The 14,920-nt window shown below is 35.3% G+C and overlaps 1 protein-coding gene across 1 annotated transcript in view; it reads left to right on the forward strand.

The window, feature by feature from the left end:
* The window catches only part of LOC143678791 (olfactory receptor 10J1), a 98,722-nt gene that overhangs the window by 50,973 nt on the left and 32,829 nt on the right, over positions 1-14,920 (forward strand). The window lies entirely within an intron of this gene.

The following is a 14,920-nucleotide window of genomic DNA, read 5'->3' on the forward strand; positions in this document are numbered from 1 at the left end:
ATACGGTGGCCATAGACAGTTTAATTAGAGACCCTTGCAGTTCTAATCTTGTCAGCCATAATGACAGCCTCTTGAGGGCATATTCCAAAATTTTACTAGGTCAATGCAGCTGCCATTACTACAGAAACCATGTAATTCAAGCAACCATGATGAAGTAGGCTTTATGCTAGATCCTGAGGAAACAAAGGTGAAAAAGCCTGGCTCCAAGAAGCTCAATCTAGAGGTGAAGAAAAACATTTAAAAGGATTCAGCAACCTTTCATATGTGGTATTTACAAAGGATTAAAGGAAAACTCAGGAAAGAGAGAGACTGTAGGAGATGTCAGGGAAGTCTTCAGAGAGAAGAAGATAGGGCTGGTTTTAAAACATAATAAGACATCATCAGATGGACAAGTTGGTGGAAGAGAATTCCAAAAGGAAAGAACAATATATTCAAAGGTATGAAAGCAAGGGGTATGTTCAGGGAATGTGAAGTCATTTACTGTATTGATTCCAGGGCATCAAGAGGAGAATGAAAGAAGATAAGACCAGTAGGGGTGGTTGGGGGTCTGATTGTGAAGGCTTTGCTTTGCTAAGAGAAAGGAATTTTTATGGTAACTCTTAGACAATGAGAATCATCTAAATTCAGGAAAGTTATGGTTCAGATTATGAGTTGTCACTGTGAATTCTTGGCATCCTTGTTGCCCTTACTTAACACTACTGAGATATCCAGGATGCTGTACAGATCTATAGAATCCAAGCCAAATATATATCATGAAAGAAAGGGAATGTGACTAGGGTACTGGGAGGGAGTCCACAGAAATAATTATGGACTTGTGATGAAGCTGAGTCAGACATCAAACAGCAACTGACCAAAGAATATCGTGTAGATTTGGGGAGTTGAGGTTCAGATGAGCATCCAACAAAGAAGCAGAGCTAAAACACCTTGGATCTGCTGGCATGTCAGCGACTACTTGGGGCCTCAGACCTGCAGCAGCTTGGCACCAGGGCAGAACTTCATTGTAGTTAAAGCATGGACCCATTAACCAGAAAATGCTTCAAAAGAAGACATGGAGACCCCAAAAGTCACATGCATCTGTGTTCCAGACCATAACAGAACTATCAGATCCTCTCTCAGTATTAACAAAAGCAACAGCAAAAGTCAAACTATTCTTTAAATAAGGCAAATAAAAGTAATTAAAAGCAAGTTATTAACTGGCAAAGAAAATCTGAATGGCTAAAAGGGAAATATTGCAGGCAAAGTTTTGGCATTTGTCAGCCATTGGATAAATAGTCATCAAGTCTTTGCCATATATGCTAGACATAGAAAATGTAGGAATAATGCTATACCATACCTTGAATAAAGGAGTTCCTAATCTTGCAGGAGAGACAAGCATAGGCAGAACTCTCCATAATGCAATGTGATACAGAAATGGACAACACGTGCTTAATATTTAATGACAAAGAAGTAAGCCTTAGGATATTTTTTTACTGATCTATATAAAGCTAAATCTCATCAAGCTGAGAAAAGACCTTGGATGCTGGACTTCAGTGAAATAAATGTATGTTGCATTAAACCTGGACAGTCCTGGCTATCTTGATCTACGTGTGGGCCACCTCCTGGGGCCAAGGGCTATATTGTTTCTGAGGGGCATCATTCAGACCACCTTATCACCATGCACTTCTAGAACATTTATTACCCAGGTTTTACAGAAGCCTTGTTTGAATGGAAAAGTTTCACAGCTAGACTTTATGGGATCCAACATTTTCAGCAACCTTTCATGCCCTATTAGGTAATAGGCTCCTGAACTTTTTCTCACCTGCTGGTAGTTACAGTCTCCAGAAAAATATTTGGCCAGATCAAATGATGCAAGAGGAATCCTGCCTTCTCCCCAGGATTATTCTTGTCACCTCTCACACTATCACCTTACAGTGAAAACCTCTTCCATACTCTTAGTGACTTGCCACAAAACTTTCCTAACCACTATCTTACTAGGTCCTCAGAGCAATCCTTGGAGGGAGGCCAGGATGATCCTCCCCATTGTACAAAGATAGAGGAAGGGGTGGAGGTAGAACTTGAATTTACACTAGCATAGGTTGGTATTTTCTGCTTATCCAGAGAATATCACCACCTAAAGGAAACTCACAGTGGGGACAATGGTATGCTGGAGAAATCAAGCTAAACGGAACTTCATATTCCCCAGAGCCTCAAACTTCCCAAACAAAATGGAATTTCACCCCAATCCTTCTCTGAGAGAGTAATTTGTGTCTTGTATGAAAGGACCACCCGGGATCCTCACTCTGGCCAGTGAAGACCTGAGAAGAACAGTTTCACCAGCAGCTCAAGATATAAAGTCTTATTCAGGCAGGAACCTGCTAAGATTTTAGGAAACATGAGTATTAAAGTAATTCAGAGGAAAAACATTTAGAGCTCCATGATCATATTTGGTCCTCACTTAATCTGATTCAGTAGCCACTGAGCTGTGTTGGGTCTGGGGCTAGATACTGGGAAAACAGTGATGAAGAACCTTAGTTTTTAGTCTCTGATTAGAGACATACATATATCTGTTTTGCTGGCTTAAATCTGGTGTGTACTCCAGAAAAGCTATGTCCTCTGATCCTCATTCAATATTGCTGGGTGGGATCATTTTTATTGTTTCCATTGAGATGTGATCCTGTGATTCGATGGTTTCTATGGAGATGTGTCTCCACCCATTCAAGGTGGGGCTGCTTACCGGAGCCCTTTAAAGAGGGAAACATTGTGGAAAAGCTAGAGAACCACCAGAGTCACCGGAACCAACAGACCCCCAGGGAAGCTGATGAAGAGAAAGTTAGCATATCTCGCCATGAGCCTTTCCAGCTGAGAGAGAAACCCTGAATATCATCAGCCTACTTGAACCAAGGTATCTTTTCCTGGATGCCTTAGATTGGACATTCTTATGGGCTTGCTTTAATTTGGACATTTTCATGGGCTTAGAACCGTAAACGTGCAACAAAAATTCCCCCCTTTTAAAAGCCATCCATTTCTGATATATTGCATTCCAGCAGCTTACAAACTAGAACATCCATATGTACAAATTATTTCAATATTTAGCAGACTGTTGAGTAGGAACATAAAGAAAAGAAAGATTTAGTTCTAACGGATGTTTTAAATATAAAGGGAAACAAATTCAGATTGTTGTTCAGTCACCCAATTCACCACTCCTCCATGAGCAGCAGAGAGTGACACCATTTGACAGATTTGAGGTCTCTGCTGTGGTCTGTAGTTCTCATTTTGAAGAAAATTTTCAGCAGCTCAGACTGCAAGCTCTGCCTGTTCTATGTTGCAGCTGCCATGTATGGATAGTAAGAATGGGCCCCAAAGCCAAGTCTACCAGGGGATCAAGGATCACGGCATTTACAAAATGGGAGCTGTGCTCCTTTAAGGGGAGGAGATCCGACTAAGTAAATAGGAGGGTCTTCTCAATGGCATTGGAGAGAGATAGAGTGATTCTTTTTTTCAGGTGATGAAAGTAAGTTTGCCAAAAACTAGAGGGTGCAGTATCTAAGTGTCACCCTAGAGGAGTTTATGGATTCTCAAGTAGCTCCAAGATGGACTGTGGTCTGACCGGAATTCCTTCTCACACATTAACCAGCTTCAGATCAACTTATTTTGTTTTCTTTGGCTTCTGAACTTCCAACTTTAACAATCCTCCACCCCTGCCCTTGAAATAAACTTTCTCCCCAATGTCTTATGGCCTGAGGGACCCTAATGCAACATGTCAGCAACATCAAAGTAGTTTATGAAACTTTTTCATCTGATCCTTACCATATACTTGTGATTTTGGCAGAGACAATATCATTTACATTTTATCATTTAGAACACTGAGACTCAAAAGAGATAGGTAGCCTATCAAAGTCAGATACTTGATAAGTGTCAGAATCTCAATTTAAGCCAGGTTAGTTGTCCCAAACTACTCCTCCCCACCTTCTTTTTCTGTTCATCACTTGAAAGAGGTCCCTTTTATTTATTACTGAGCAACTGAGCTTTAGCTCCAGTGCACCTCCAATCCTGCTAAACCATCCCTTCTGGATTTAAAGAGTTGCTACTTTTCTTGGAAGTGACAGCAAGGCATGCCCTTTCACAGGCAGTGATTTTCCACTATTGCAGTTAAGCAAGAAGAGAAGTTTCTAGCTGATTCCATATTGCCCCAGCTTGACTAAATATAAGGCTCCCTTTTCTGCTTCTCTCCTACTCCCCTCCAATGTCCAAGTCTTTTCTTCCCTAGAGGCATTATGGTTGCCCTGGATCTTTTATGACAGTTTGCTTACACAGGTGCTTTTGCTAAGTCATTTCCTTGGGATGATCCATGAGCCTAGCTGGCTGCTGTCATTAAACCTTACAAAAGAAGGACATCTCGCATGACTTCTTGGTAACAAACTCCCCAAAGTCTCCTTGCATTGTTCAGAAAACACTGGTTGGTATTTCCTTGATAATTTCACTTTTGGGTGATTCTGACCTTTAACTTCAACCAGCATGAGAAGATTTATCTAGTGTTATCTAGGGAATTAAAAAACATTCTTTCCAAATGTGCATTGAAATCTTTCTGTTTTACACCTTTTTGAACTAAAAAGTCAAGAAATTTCAACTTTCGTTTCTTTAATTCTTTGGCATTTCACTTTATCCAAAAGAGTTGGAGGAGCTGGGTGACTGATGTCTGACTCTCAGAAATGAAGGTGGGAGTGTGAGGAATGGAGGAACTTTAGGATAAAAGTAAAATGTGAGATGGGATGGAAAGATGGGAGGAAAGAATATGGAAACATTTTCCTGACTCATTTCTCTAGCCTTTCACTTCTTATACTATAGCTTCTTGATTTAGTATGTTCAGCATAAAGAACAATTTATACTCTAGGCTTTTCTTACTGGGCCACTTTAATTAAATTTCTTATTTATAATCAAAATAGGAAAGAAAGTATTCAACAGTTATTGTTTTTTTTTCTGTAAAAATTCCTTGAAGATTTAATTAGAAGGAAAGTTAACATTCACCAAAATATTGTACTAAATGACAGTGAAAGAGATTTCTGGTTTCAGCTCCAACATATAAAGAACTTGGAAGTTGTTGCTCAAGAAAAAATTGGATAAACTAAAAATCAACAACTTATTTTAAGACCTATCAGAGAACTGAAGTCACGGGTCAAATTGCCACCTGGTTATCTGGAAAGACAAATGTTTCCAGAGAGACACAGATGATATCTTTTTACCTGGAGCTGGAGCCACTCGAGCCATATGCTGGTAGAACACTTAAATGGTAGAACTGACAAATTGCTTGAGGCTATGTTGCTTTAAAATGGGAAAATCCTGGGGGATGCAGTCTTAGAGGGGTGCTCCTATACTCCTGTGGACATTACCTCCAGGAACCCCACCAGATTCTCATGGTGAAGATCTGAGAATGAACCCCTCATGGCTCTGGAAGGAAGAAGGAAGGTATAATCATTGTGAACTATGCACAGAGTCTTAGTCATAACAAAGGTCTACTCTCCAGGGAAAACAACTTTCTTACAGCCTTATCCCAGCTGAGAGAAAGGACTGCCTTCCTTCCGCTCCAGCCACCTGCAGCCTTCCTGTGTCATCTAAGAGGGAAAAAACATGTAGTCAACAGGGTTAGGACTTCAAGGAACTAGAATAGTAATTCTGCAGCCAGGAAACAGCAGGACCTGGGGGTGGGGCAGGGGGATGTATGCCACTGGAGAAACACATATGAAAGTTACAACCCCGCAAGTCAGGCTCACAAAAAGACTGAGGTTTAATTAGAAGATAATAGAACACACCTTCTACACCACACCTTACCACCATTAAACATTAAACAAACCCAATTCCTGCCCAAATTAACAGAAATTCTCACACCAAAGGCTATTTACATCAGTTCTTATTACCTGATTCTACATGTCAACAAAAAGTTTTAAAACATGCCAAAAGAAACAAAAAACATAGTTTAAAGGGACAAAGTAATCATCATAACTAGATTCAGATATAGATGTTGTAGCCATCAGTTAGGGAATTTAAAATAACTGTGATTAATATGTGAAGGACTCTAAAGGAAGGATTAGACAACACACTGATAATAAAAGGAAAGAGTTTTTTTTAAGTCTAACGATAGCTCAAAAAGAAGTGCTAGAAATCAAAACAAAGCAGCAGAAGTGAAGATTGTCTTCCATATTAGACTTAATACTGCCAAGGCAAACAAATTAGTGAATTTAAAGATAAGTCATCTAAAAGATATCTTTTTAAAACAGTAATAGTAGCAATGCACTGCATGACTATAGTGTATGAATAAGTGGAAAGTAATGATAGCAATGTCACAAGGGACAGGAGCAAGGAATTGGTAATATTTTATTATATGATACCTGAACTACATGTGAAGAGGCATAGCGTTATTTTTAAGTGTGTTTAGATTATTGAAAATGTATATTATAAACTCCATGTTAACAATCAACAAATTTTCTAAATCTATAATTGATACACTAAGAGAAAAGACAAAATGGATGTTAAATGCTCAATTAAATCAGAGAAAGTAAAAAAAGGGGGGGGGAATAAAAGAAACAGAACAAATGCAATGTAGAGAAATTGGCTACATACATGGTAGATATTAATAAAATTTTATTAATAATCACTTTAAATGTGAATTGTCTAAATATATTAGTTAAAAGACAGATTGTTAAAATGGATAAAAACAAGACTCAAAATGAGTTGTTTAGAATAAACCCATTCAGATGTCTTTAAAGTAAAGGGATGGAGAACAATATGTCATGCTAACACTATCTATCTATATCTACCTATCTATCTATCTATCTATCTATCTATCTATCCACATATATATTAAAGAAATGAATCAATAAATTAATAACTTTCTAAAAGAGAAAATATCAGATTCAGATGCTTTTACTGATGAATTCTATCAAAAACTTAAGAAAGAAATAATTATAATTTCAAATAAACTCTTCTAGAAAGTGGAAGAGAGGGAATAACTATGAAGCCTGTATTACCCTAATAGCAAATGATATAAATATGTTAAAAGAAAATTACAGACCAATATCTCTAATGATCATAAATGCAAAAATATTCAACAAAATATGAACAAATCAAATCCAACAATATATATAATGAAGTTTGTATGCAACCAAGTGGGATTGATTACAGGTATGCAAGGCTGGTTTAAATTTGAAAATTAATCAGTGTAATATACCATAGCATTAGGCTAAAGAAGAAAAATCAGATATTGTCATTAAATTGATGCAGAAAGGCATTTGACAAAATCCAACCAATTTCTGATAAATAAACTGTCAGCAAATCAGGAATAGAGGGAAACTTCTCAACTTGATAAATATCTACAAAAATCCTTCAGCTGCTGTACTGAACATTGAAAAACTGGATTCTTTACCCCTGAGATCACGAACAAGGCAAGAATGTCACTTATCAGCACTCCTGTCTAACTTCTTGCTGGAAGTTCTAGCATGTGCAGTAAGACAAGAAAAATAAATAAAAGTTTAAAGATTAGCAGGAAGAAAATGAGCAGTATTCACAAATGACATGGCACTTTATAAAGAAAGCCCCAATGAATCTACAAAAAACTCTTGGAACAAATAAGTGATTATAGCAAGAATACAAAATTAAAGGCCAATACACAAAAGTCAATTGGTTTCTTATACAACTGCTTCAAAAACTTGGAATTTAAGATTTTAAAAAGTAACATTTACAAAAAATACTAATTTTGCAAACATTTAAAAAATACTAAACATTTACAAAACACTAAAAATTATACCTCAGTATTTTATTTTTATAGAGGTTTACTATCTACTACAAAGCTACGATAACCAAGACTGAGTATTAATCAGTGAAAGAATAGATGCATAGAGCAATAGAACGATATATAAAGCCCAGAGATAAGCCTACACAAGTGCAGTCAATTGATTTTGGGCAAAGACACAAAGGTATTTGAATGGAAAAAAAGAGGATGCCATTTTCAACAAATGGTGCAAAAACATTGGACATATGTATGCAAAAAAAAAAAAAAAAAAAAAAGAGCCTGGCTACAGATGTTACACTTTACTCAAAAATTAACTCGAAATGGACCAAGAACTAAATGTAGAACTCAAAACAATAAAACAAAAAAGCCACCCAATGAAAGGAATGGGGGAAAAGGTCCTGATCTAAGTAACTCTGGAAATGAGGTGACTCTGTAACCTCAAGGGCAAATAGTACTAGGCATAATCAGCATTGTCTTCTAGTTTATAAATCTGCTTCCCACAGAAGTTTGGGTTAACAATTTAAAACCACTATAACAGCATAAATGAATTGAACAATCTAAAAATAGATTGCACCCCATTCCAAAACATATGTCTAACTTGGATCCAAAAAATACACAAAACACTTAAAACTCAGTAAGAAAAATAATAACCCAATTTTAAAATGGGCTAAAGATCTGAACAAATACCTCAGGGCAAAGGTATACAGATGTCAAATAAGCACATGAAAAGATGCTCAACATCATATTTCATCAGAAAAATACAAGTTACAATAATGATGAGATATCACCACTTACCCATTAGGATGACTAAAATCCATAAATCTGACAATAACAATTGCTGGTGAAGATACAAAGAAGTAGGAACTCTCATTCATTGCAGGTAGCAATGCAAAAAGGAACATCCACTTTGGAAAAAAGTTTGGTAGATTCATGCAAAGCTAAGCACAGTCTTACCATATACTCCAATAATCATATTTCTGAGTATTTATCCAACTAATTGAAGATTTGTGCCACACAAAAGTCTACACTCCAAGGTTTGTAGCAGCTTTATTAATAATCTCCAGAAACTGGAAGCAACTAAAATGTCCTTTAACAGGTGAATGGATAAACTGCTGTAATCAATACAATGAAATGCTATTCAACAATAACAAGTAATGAGCTATCTAGCCATTCACAGATGTATTGCTAAGTGAAAGAAGCCAGTCTGAAGATGTTATATACTATATGGTTCCATTTATATGATATTATGAAAAATACAAAAACTATGGAGACTATAAACAGATCAGTAGTTTCCAGGGGTTTGAGCAATGGAAAGATTGAATATATGAGTCACAGGGATTTTTAGGGCAGTGAAACTATTCTGTATGATACTATAGTTGTTGATACATGACTCTATGCACTTTCTGAAACCCAATGCGTCTTCAATCTTCTGAAACTCCACAGAAGACTGCAACTTAATGCATGGATATTTCAAATTCATTTAGGAGGCTGGACTCCAGGATGGAATGCAGACTAAGAGAAAAGAATCTAGCTGTATTGCAGACTCATGAAACAACCTCAATAAAAGGGATGGGTGAAAAGGTGTTTGACCTAGGTAACTTTGGAAATAAGTGGACTCTGTAAGACTAAACGCAAATGAAATGACCTAATAAGCATCGTCCTTTAGTTTATAACACTGCTTCCCACAGGAATTTGTGTTAACAATTTGAAACCACTATGATAGTATAATTGAATTGAACAATTTACAAATGGATGCCATCTGATTCCTATCAAGATGACAGAGTGAGTCACTTCAAGACTCTGTCTCCCCATAGAAGCCTTGAATGACCAGCAAGGTCTGGCAGAAACATCTTTCTCAAAGCTCCAGAAAACAGTTAAAGGAGGGCCATAACAGAGTAGGTACCCAAATCAAGAAAAAGCTTACTTAAAAGTAGCAGGATCTTTTCATTCCCTGATTGACCACTCCCCTATCTGCTTGGTGCAGAGTCAGCCCATGCTTGCAGCATGGATTTCTGCTCCTGGTTCCAGAAGGAGCAAAGTAACCCTCCTACATATACTAGAACATGCATGTCTGGCCCAATTTATCTGTTGGTGACCTGAAGGACTCATCATCCCAGAGTTTCCCTGTGTATAGAAAGTAGTTCACTAAGCTCTCCTACAGGACACTGTGGGAAAGCAGTCAAGTGGCTTCAAGGGGCAAGGGAATGCTGGCAGTAGAGCATGTATTGCAGTGCCTGGGGCCATGAGGATAGTGCTTCCTAGGAAGAAGAGAAATTCTTATTTGGTAAATGTGGGAATTCCTAGGGCCACATGCATATGCCTGAGAAAAGATGCATGTTCAGAAAGGATTAGGGCAGTCCCTATGCTTTAGCCTTATGCTATTCTCCAAGCTCATTGTATAGATAAGCTCTAAAGGAGAGTGCTCACAGTGGTCACTATACAAAGACTGGAAAGGAGTTTCATTTTTTTTCTTCTTCTTTTTTATTAGCTTCTGGCATTCAAGGAAAGCTCTTTCATAACACGATACAAGCTTAAGGAATAGATGTCTTCAAGTCTAAGTGCCAGCTGTAACATATTAAAAGATCAAGTTCCAGATTTCAACAAAAGATTATAAAACATACAAAGAAACAGAAAATGATGCCTTTGTTTGTGATGGCCCCAGACAAAGGAGAAAAATAAAAGCATCAGAAACCATAAGTGAGGAGGACCAGACCTGGGACATACTAGGAAAAAACCTTTAAAAATTTTGTCATAAATATACTCAAATTGTTAAAGGAAAACAGAGACAAAGAACTAAAGGGAATCAGGAAAGCAACAGATGAACACAAAGAGTATATAAATATAGAGATGTAAATTATGAAAAGGAGCTAAAGAGAGTTGAAGACCACAATAAAGAAATTAAAAATTCCCTTGAAGTATTCAACAGCAGATTGGACTTGGCAAAAGAATCAGTGAGCTTGAAGATGAGACAATTGAAATCATCCAGTCTGAGAAGCAGAAAGAAGAGAGAATGAAGAAAAATGAACAGATAGATGAATGAATAGAAACATGAACTGATACATTGATGGACAGATAGAATGTTACAGCAAATGTGGTAAAATGCTAAAATTCGTGGATTTGGGTATCTGGGGGGAGAGGGGTTTGTTGGAGTTCTCTATATGGGGTTTGTATTATTTTTGCAACTGTCCTATAAATCTGAAATTATTTTTTTTTAAAGTTTTAAAAAGTGGATGGCAGATGGTGGAAGCCACGTTTTTCACTGTTGGAATAGGAAGTTATACATCAGCAAGGGGAGAAAGCTAGAATGATCCATATGACAATGGAAAATAGAGAAATCAGGATAAACTCATGTTTAGCTTAAAATAGATACCTATGAATACATATTTCATATACACACATAAATAGAGATAGAGTTATAGATGTAGTGCCCATTAAAAAATAGATTTGTTCTTTGCCTATGGATGTCCAATTGCTTTGTTAAAAACATTGTGATTTTCCATTGAATTGAATTTGTACACCTTTGTCAAAAATTTGTTGACTATTATTTTGTGGGTCTATTCTGGATTTTCTGTTCTGTTCCATTGATTTATGTGTCTATTCTTTCATAAATTGTATACAATATTAATTACAGTAGTCTTATAATAATCTTAAATCAGGTAGTATGTGAGCCCTCCAACTTTTTCTCCATCCTCTACCTCCTACTCTTCCTCCTCTTTGTCTCCTTCTTCTTTTTCTTTTTCTCCATTTCCTTCTCCTCCTTCTTCTCCCTCTGCCTCTTCCCCTCCTCCTCCTTGTCCTCCTCCTCTTTCTTCATATTTTTATTTTTTTCATATATATATGAAATATATATATATTTATATATATAAATATATATATATAAATATATATATATATATATATATATATATATATATTTCTCTGCTCTGTCAACTAAGTGGACCTAGAAATAATAATACTCTTGTAGCAACAAGCACAACTTTAGCCCATATCTTGGTTCCTAATACCATTCTCCAATTTAAAAAATAAGGGATCTTTAGAGAAAAAGCTGTCTACAAAAACTAGGGGAGAAAATAAACAAGATGAGCCTGGAACATCTTGTAGTGGCAGAAAGTAAGGTTGTGCCTAAACAAACAATCAAACAACAACAAAAAAACACAATGACAATGTGATGCAGGACCCACCTAAAAGAGCTCCAAATTGCCAAAACCGAAACTGTTTGAGCAATAAACATATACAGTAGTGGTTATAGATGAAAGTATGAAATAAATATCACTAGACCCAGTCTGACATAAATAAAATTATAGAATAAGTAAATAAATGGGTGCAAAAGGATTCCAAGTAACTTATACAGATAATCCATTCTCAAGTGGTACAACATAACTTCCCACTCATTAAATGTGGTCACACAGAGCGACTCCCTTTCAAAGAGCACAGTTTGGAAAGAAAGGAAGCAGAGTACCTTTAAGTGTGGAAACCTGCAAACACTACCTCAGCCAACTAAACGAGATTAACGTCAGCAGTGATAAATCATCTTTATAGCATGTACAATACTCTTTCCTCTGTGGTCTTCCCCTCAAAAGCCTATAATCATGATAAAAGTATTATATGAATCCCAGCTGAAGGGCGATCTGTAAAATACCTGACCAGTACTCCTTAAAACTGTCAAGATCGTCAAAAAGCAAGGAAAATCTGAGAAACTGTCACAGCCAAGGGGGTCTAGGGAGACACGATGACTAAATATAATATGGTATCCTACATGAGATCCTGGAACAGAACTTAAGGACCTTAGGTTAGAACTAGGGAAATCTGAATTAAGTATTAGTTAATAATAATGAACCAATGTTAATTGTGACAAAAGTATCATTCAAATGTAAACTGTTAAAATGGGGAAAATTAGTTGTGGAGACATATGAGGAATCTAATTACTATCTTTGCGACTTTTCTATAAAGCTAAATATATGTATTATTTGAAAAGTCAATATAAGAATTTTGACAAACCAAGAATGCACTAAATCTTTCTTGTTTTCATTGTTTTGTCTAAAATATAGCTTTATTTTATGATTATAAAATTTCATGATGTAATTTTAAAAAATTCTGAAAAGCATAAAAAATTAAAGCAACCCATAATTCCTAACCTCAATAATAACTACTCCTAACATTTTAATATTTTCCAAAATTTAATCTCTCTCTTTCTCTAGGATATAAACATACACAACAGAAATATATTGCAAGCCACATATGTAATTTTTAACTTTTCCATTGTATCCTTTTTAAAAAATAAAATGATGGAAATTAATTTTAGCAATACATTGTATTTAACACAATATTTACAAAATGTCATAATGTGTATTAAATTTTAAAATATTAATGAGATATTTTACATTCATTTTTCACACTAAATCTTTTAAATATGGTGTGTACTTTATATGGACAGTATATGCCAATTCAGGTACTATATTTTCATTGGAAATATTTGATCTGTATTTAGATTTAACTCAATTTATAGTTGAAAAAGTTGACTCACATACCCAAGTTGTTTCAAAACCAGTTTTCCAATAATTAAATCAAATGTCAAAAAATCATTTTGTTTTAATATTCACATCCACATTGACAAAACTAGTCCACTGTTTCTTTAGAATTTATTTGATTTTGAAGTAAAAGACTATTACTCTCAAAAAATACAAGTTAAAGAAACTTACTAAGTCTTGTGCCAACTTTACTCTATCCCGTTTTAGAATTTATCCGACTATGAAATAAAAGACTATCACTCGCAAAAAATACAAGTTAAAGAAATTCACTATAAATTTTATGCCAACTCGGTGTTATTAACCTCAGGTTCAAAGGAGTATTGCAAAATTGAAAAGCATCTCTAAATTTATTAATATCAAGAAAGCGCTCTTTAGGGCAGTGCCACGGTGACTCAGCAAGAAGAATTCTTGCCTGCCATGCCGGAAATCCGGGTTCATTTCCCAGTGCCTGCCCATGCAAAAAAAAAAAAAAAAATTCTTTAAATTTCTGTTGTAGTTTTTGCAGCTAATTTGCATAATTCTCTTGTTAACAATTAAACTTTGTGTTCGTGCCAGAAAAATTCTGTAAAATTCTTATTAATTTGTATTATCAAAACTTCAATTTCAACATAAATTTTCTTAATTGTATAGACAGATCATAAATGAGCTTTTCCTCTCCTCCAAGCATCAAATTTCAATCTTTGATGTGCAGTGTGATATTAGCAAAAAAATATAAAGGAAGCATAAATCACACAGCACTTTTTTTGTGTTTAGTTATTGAATAATGAATATTTGGCAAGTAAAATATCTTCAATTACAATTAAATACAACATAATTTTGAAAAACTCCTCCAAACTCAACCAAAAAGCATTGGCAAAGAACACAAGAACATTAAATTCATTGCCTTTTATTTCTTTCAGATGTTCCATAAACTGTGATGATTCATAGCATTTGCATGTAATGATGAATAGTTTTTAACAATTGATGACACTTCCCATTAGATTCTGATTTAGAAACCTGAGACCAAGTATTTTCAATATGTAACATAAGGTGGAACAGGAATAAAGAAAAAATCAGCTTCTTATTTTAGAATTCCAATTAAGCTAGATTTTTGACCTAACATAGTTGGAGCACTGTCCATCAAAACAGGAAATAATTTTCTCGTATTTAAATAAAATTCTAATTTGACAGATGTAAAAAATTAAAAAAATATCTCTGCCCCAAGTTTGAGCTTTAGGCTGCAAAATGACATTTCTTGTTGAAGTTGTTTGTCCTTTGAGAACTAAAGTATTAATTGGACTGTCTTATATTGTGCAACTCATCTAAAGTGAAACAAAAGAACTTTCAATTTTTCAAATTTTGAATAAATTAATGTTTGATAGTGTTATAAAGTCTTGTGTACTGCAGGCAATTGTTTGGTGCTGTAATTGAATATTTTGCTGTTTTGAAAACTACATTTTAATTCACTTTCTCATAATTTTCTAACAAAATTCAATACTAAAATTATAACTGCTTTTATCGTCTTTCCATGTAAAATGGTTTTTAGATGGAAAAGACTTTAGAGCAGAGAAATTTGCAATTTGAGTCGTTTTTTAAAATTAAACTTTTTTATTTTGAGAGAATTAGAATCAAATGTAATTAAGAAATAATA

Source organism: Tamandua tetradactyla, chromosome 4, assembly GCF_023851605.1.
Source record: "Tamandua tetradactyla isolate mTamTet1 chromosome 4, mTamTet1.pri, whole genome shotgun sequence".
NCBI lineage: Eukaryota > Metazoa > Chordata > Mammalia > Pilosa > Myrmecophagidae > Tamandua > Tamandua tetradactyla.